Source organism: Gekko japonicus, unplaced genomic scaffold (genome assembly GCF_001447785.1).
Source record: "Gekko japonicus isolate JY-2015 unplaced genomic scaffold, Gekko_japonicus_V1.1 scaffold1188, whole genome shotgun sequence".
In the NCBI taxonomy this organism is placed as follows: domain Eukaryota; kingdom Metazoa; phylum Chordata; class Lepidosauria; order Squamata; family Gekkonidae; genus Gekko; species Gekko japonicus.
In genome coordinates, this window is record NW_015171539.1 from 122150 (window position 1) to 128029 (window position 5880).

The 5880-nt window shown below is 46.0% G+C and overlaps 1 protein-coding gene across 1 annotated transcript in view; it reads left to right on the forward strand.

The window, feature by feature from the left end:
• The first annotated feature begins 5813 nt into the window (after positions 1 to 5813).
• KLC2 (kinesin light chain 2) overlaps positions 5814 to 5880 on the forward strand; it is a 57016-nt gene continuing 56949 nt past the window's right edge. The window contains exon 1 of the mRNA XM_015419644.1: positions 5814 to 5868. The gene's annotated coding sequence lies outside the window, so the exon portion shown is untranslated. The remainder of the gene's footprint in view (positions 5869 to 5880) is intronic.

Below are 5880 nucleotides of genomic sequence, written 5' to 3' on the forward strand. Positions count from 1 at the left end.
CCCACTAAAGTATGTGAGAAACGTCTGAGAAAATATAGATAACTTTGGGCTACAGGTCTGCATAAGAGATTATGATTGTTGTTTCAGGTGGACAGTCCCCATTTTAATAACAATTTAAATTATTCCCTGTATTGGGAGCACAGGGACATTTGCCATTGATTTATGTTTCTTTTCCTTGCTCAAGAGGGTGGTGGTGGGTATTTTGTTTTGTTGGGGGATTTGTAAGCTTTGAAAGTTGAAGGACGTTTTTCAGGAAATGGCGGCCAGGGGGGAGAGAAAGACAGAAGAGACTTTAGAGGAGAATTTGTTAGTGATTGATATGTCAGCAAAACGGTTTATGGAGACTTTAAAAGAAGAGTTATCAAAGACACTAAAAGAAGGGATGCAAAAAGCAATAAAACAAGCTTTTGCAAGCTTCTATGAAACTCTTATTGAAGTAAACAAAACTGAAAACTTAGTACCACTTAAAAAGAGTCTGGATGAGACGGGAGAATTGCAGGGAAATAAGGAGGACATCGAACTACCTTGTTCCCAAGCTTCAAACCAAAAGGGGAAGATAACAAGAGGTGAAAAGAGACAAGGAAAGATAAGAAGAAAGGGAAAGAGATATAGAATTTCATGTGTAAAAAAGGAGAAAAAGAGAAAAGGCAGACAAGGTCGATATGAGACTGGAAACAAAAAAGACAAAAGGAAGGAAAGATATGACTTTTTACCAAAAACTCAGAAGAGAGTGAAAACACGAGGAAGATATGACTTTTCAGCAAAAACTCAGAAGAGAGTGAAAATGCGAGGGATTAACCAAGGGTGTAAAGAAAACCAACATATAAATAGGTTGGAAAAACAACATGTAGATATGCTGTTACTGGATAAAAAGTTAAAGACTCAAAGAAATCAAATTAAAATATATGGACTTTATATATGTTTGGATTATGTTTTCTTGTCTGTAAGTAATGTAATAGACTGAACGCTAAATCTTAAAGGCTATGAATTCACGTGGAATGAAATGAACATGAGGAAATGTACATTGCCCTTAAGATGCTATTTTTAATTATCTTTAAGTTGTTATTTAAAATGTATTGTCCTTAAGATGTTACTTTTGTTAAGAAGTTGGAATGAAATGAAGTGAGCATGGGGAGGGGAAATGGTCATAAAAAGAAAATATATATATATATAGTTTTAGCCTGTAATGGTTTTTGGGCTTTGTTGGTATAAGTATATTTAAAAAATGAATTTTGGTATAAGAATTGTCAGAGTATAAGATAAATGGATATGTAGGGTGAGGAAGTATCAAATGAAGTAATTTGAGTTGATTGTGAAACAAAATTATTTTGATATATTATTATTGTTTATGATATATTGCTTTGCTAGTCATACCTGTGTTTGTGAAATGATGTAAAGGAAGTAGGGTCTTAGAGACTCAAATGATGGAAAGGGTAGAGTAGTCTTAGAATATAAGAAATAATGAATTTAATGACAAGCTTGAATTGAAGGGAAGGTACTGGATTTAAAGTCAAATTGGAACTAAAAGGAATGTATTGGAGTAGCTTTCTCCAAGGGAACAAATATGAAGAAGGTATAGGGAGAGGAGAAAGAGGGAAATTGAAAAGTTATCACTATTGGATGCGTGTACCTGCAAGTTTGTATTTTGAAAAATTAATATTTACTGGATGTGTGTACATGAAAGCTTCTTTTTGGGTGATTGTGTAAAAGGAATAATTGTGAAGTGGTGTAATGTTGCTCTGTAGAAATGATTTGAAGTACAAAAAAAACTTATTGTAATTAGTATTTATAATTGTTGGTGAAATATGCATTTTGTGAAAACCCAATAAAAAGTATATTAAAAAAAAAAAAAGGAAGGCTTAAGGCTTTTCTGTTCCTCTGCCGACAGTGCTCTTGAGGTGGGAACCAACTGGGAACCACAGTCCCTCCTGGGCAAGGGTCTTGTCCGCTTTCTTGAAACATAGGCTGGCTGGGTGCCACGTGGGAAATGGTGCTCAGGAGAGCCGTGGGTGCCATCACAGAGAGCTACTTTTAGCTCCCAAGAGTTAGAACATAAGAACATAAGAGAAGCCAATGTTGGATCAGGCCTATGGCCCATCCAGTCCAACTGTCACACAGTGGCCGAAATTCCAGGTTCCATCAGGAGGTCCACCACTGCGGCCAGAACTCCATAAGCCCTCCCACTGCTTCCCTCCAAGCACCAAGAACACAGAGCACCACCTGCCCCAGATCGAGAGTTTCTACAGATGGACCTCTGCGCCATATGTCTATCCAATTCCCTCTTGAAGCCATCCATGCTTGTAGCCGCCACCTCCTCCTGTGGCAGTGAATTCCATGTGTTAACCACTCTTTGGGTGAAGAAGGACTTCCTTTTATCTGTTCTAACCACTGTTCCCTCTAAGCTGAGTTAGTGTGAGCTAGCTCACAGTATTTTAGCCTCCGGCTCACACATTTTTGTCTCGGCCCAGGCAGGATGGCTCCAGAGCAAACCAATTTATGCAGTAGCCAAATGGCTGGCTCACAACTTTAATTCCGGTAGCTCACAAGACTCCACAGCTTAGAGGGAACCCCCGACTGCTCAGCACAATTTCATCGAGTGCCCACGAGTTCAGCTCCATCAGAGCAAGCTTGTTCTCCCCTCAAAAAAGAGTTCTGCCAACTCGTACAGAGTCAGGCGACATAACAGGAGGTTCTAAAGATGGGCCGTAGCTCAGAGCGAGGGTGCTACATTCCTGGGAAGATCTGGATGGCTTCCTCCTGGTCCCTCTCCCACGCCAATGGGAACTCACGCACTCAAAAGCGAGCCACTGCTAATGCTTTATCAAAGTTCTAAAAGCACAGCTCAATGATACGAGATCTGATCAATGAACCTGTGGGTTAGTGTGATTTAAAAGACAAAGTTTAGCCCTATCCCTTCCCTTCCGATATGCTCTCTGCACTCATCATCGAATCGCGTATTTCTTCGCACAGTCGTACAGGTCACTGACAGTTCTGTACAGACTGGCTTGACAAGATCCACAATGCTCGGTAGTACTTCTATCGTCCCGACAGGTATCCCACCTTCTCGTAAATGCCATCAGCAGGAGCCTACAGTTCCTGGAATGCCTAACATTCGTTGCTGCAGGGATTCAACCTGATGAGTACCTAAGGGGCCTCAGGGTTTTCCACTTCCAGAACGGTCACCCACCCTAAAGGCCCAGATCCAAAGGAGCAAAGCGGGATAGATGCCGCTAGCCCCTTTATTTGTCCCACAGGTGGGACTCACCGTCTGGATCGAATTCTCAGTATCCATTTCAAATCACAGTGCCACAGTTACTGCACCATTAAAGAGCTGCTTGCCAGCAAACTCTGCCTGAGGGCCTCGGCATTGCTTTTCAAATGGATAAACTGTTTACACCCATCTGAAGAAATGCATTTTCTCCTGGGCACCTGGCAAGCCAGCAGGCCTCCACGGGGCTCTTTAAAAAGTGACTGAGCTAAGAACAAGCAGGAAGCAGGGAGGGGATTAGTCCAGCACATTCCAGAAGCCCCTCAGTGACCACCTCTTAAGAAATCCTATTGGATCTACCTGGTGACAATGCAATGGGCCTGGTCACCCCCTCCCCAGCAGCAGGCCTCCTTAGAAAGTTTCTGAGCTTTTAAAAAGTTTCTTGGTGCTTTAAAAAAAATAATAATGAAAAAAAACCTTTTGGGTGACAGAGGCTTGTAAACGAATGTCTGCTCATGAGCAGATGTAGCGAAAAATCAATTAATCAGTTATGGAATTAGGATGGCATTTTGAGTTTCCCTAGTAACCCCCAATGGCCCAGGAAGATGTGGCGGTAGAGTCCCCCTGGAGCAGATGACCGGGAGCCCCCTTTCTGCCTCCCCTACCCTACCCCCTCTTCTTCCTCCTCACCATGCCTAGGATGAGAGAGGGGCGTGAATGGGCAGGAGCGGGTAGGAAAGCAAACTGGGGTAAATGGAAGCCCTGCTGGATCTCTTTTTTTGCACTGTGGTATTCTGTGCCTCTTTCCCCTGAAGTCTAGGGTTGCCAGCCTCCAGGTGGGGCCTGGAGATCTCCTGCTTTTACAACTGATCTCCAGCTGACAGAGATCAGCTCCCCTGGAGAAAAAGGGCTGCTTTGAAGAGTGGACTCTATGGCCTTGTACCCTGCCAAGGCCCCTCCCCTCCCCAATCCCCACCTTCTCCTGGATCCACCCCCAAAGTCTCCAGGTATTTTCCAACCCAGACCTTGGCAAGGCTTGGCCTTTCCGGGGCTGTTTTGGCCCCCAGTCTCCTCCCGCTCCCCCTCCCACAGCTGGGCTTTAGAATGTTTGGCAGAACTGCCGCAGTTGCCAGGCAACACCAGCCCAGCGTCCAGTGAAGACACTGAAGAAGGCCTGATTGGCCGGAAACCTGTTAGGTCACAATAACTGTTCCTTGTGTATTCTTCATTTGTACTTGTTAACGAGGCTTTCATTGGGCCCTTGTATGTTAACTTTCCCCCAAATAAACACATGTATTTTTACTTATAATCAATTTATATGAGGTTTTAACTATTGGCCCTATGGCAGTTTTTTTTCAGGCAATGCCATAAAAATCCGCCCTCCAAAGGATCCGGCCTGTACGCAGGGGGTTTTTTTTTAGTCCGGGGGCATTTAAATTTCTTAGGGGGCACCGGTTGATCGAATTCAAGGTAATTTAATTAATTTAATTAATTTAATTAATGTTAAATAGACTTTCCGGGGGAAATAGAGAGGAGCCGTCTGGTTTGGCACTGCCACCATAGCCAGTCTTTCGTGCCAGGTAGCTGCACAGGAATACCCGGCTTCTTCCCCGCACCCCTGCCACTCAGGAGCACCCTGGGCTGAATGAGAAAGTCAGGGGGGGCCTTGCCAGTAAGTCAGGGGGCCTATCCCCAAGATGCCACACTGTAGCGACAGGCCTGCAAAGGACCCATCTTCTCCAGGGGGAGCCGATTTCTTTAGTCTGGAGAGGAGCTGGAATTCCAGGGGGTCCCACCCAGATCCCACCTGGAGGCTGTCTTCTGCACTAAAGTTGCAGCCCATCCCGAGGATGCCTTGTGCCCGGGAGAAAGAGGGTAGGGTTAGCATATTTCCCAACTGACGACTTCAAACAAGCGACCACCAACAAACCTCATTCTACGTACCCCTCCTATTTCAGCTGTACTAATTGCTACCAACTAGAAATAGTCCTAGCCTCCCACCCCCAATAAGAGGACATTTTCATGATTGTTTTTAAAGAGCCCAAAACAGGGCCTCTGGTGACCAGTGCTCCTCCCTCTAAGCTGTGGAGTCCTGAGAGCAAAAATTCTACTTTGTGATCTACTGGCATTAAAGTTGTGAGCGGGCGATTTGGCCGCTGCATCAATTAGTTTGCTCTGGAGCCCTCCTTCCCGAGCTGAGACAAAAAATGTGTGAGCCGGAGGCTGAAAAACTGTGAGCTAGCGCACACTAACTCAGCTTAGAGGAGACACTGCTGGTGACCCTACAAGCGGGGAAAGGTCTTTCCTCCCCAAGAAAGCCTCGTGCCGGCTCATCCCTACCCTGGGAGGCGGAGCCCAACTCCCCTTTAAGACCCCGCGCCGGCTTCCACGCCATGCGCGGCGTCCATCTGCCCTCCGACATGAAACGCTCCGCTGTTCCGGGGAGCGCGCTCTTTTCTCCTCCCCCTCTGTCTCCCGTCCTCCCCTTTAAGGCGCTTGTTTTGGGGAGGAGTCGCGCGGGTGCCGGTGCCGCAGTGCCTGCCGGGAACGATGAGGCCGCCGGTGGCTGGAGAAAGGCGAGAAGCGCGGGTGGGTGGCGGCGGCGGGAGCGGCGGGAGGAGCAGCCCTTGAGAGGAGCAGAGGAGGGGCTGCGCGCGCAGGTAATAAAACCG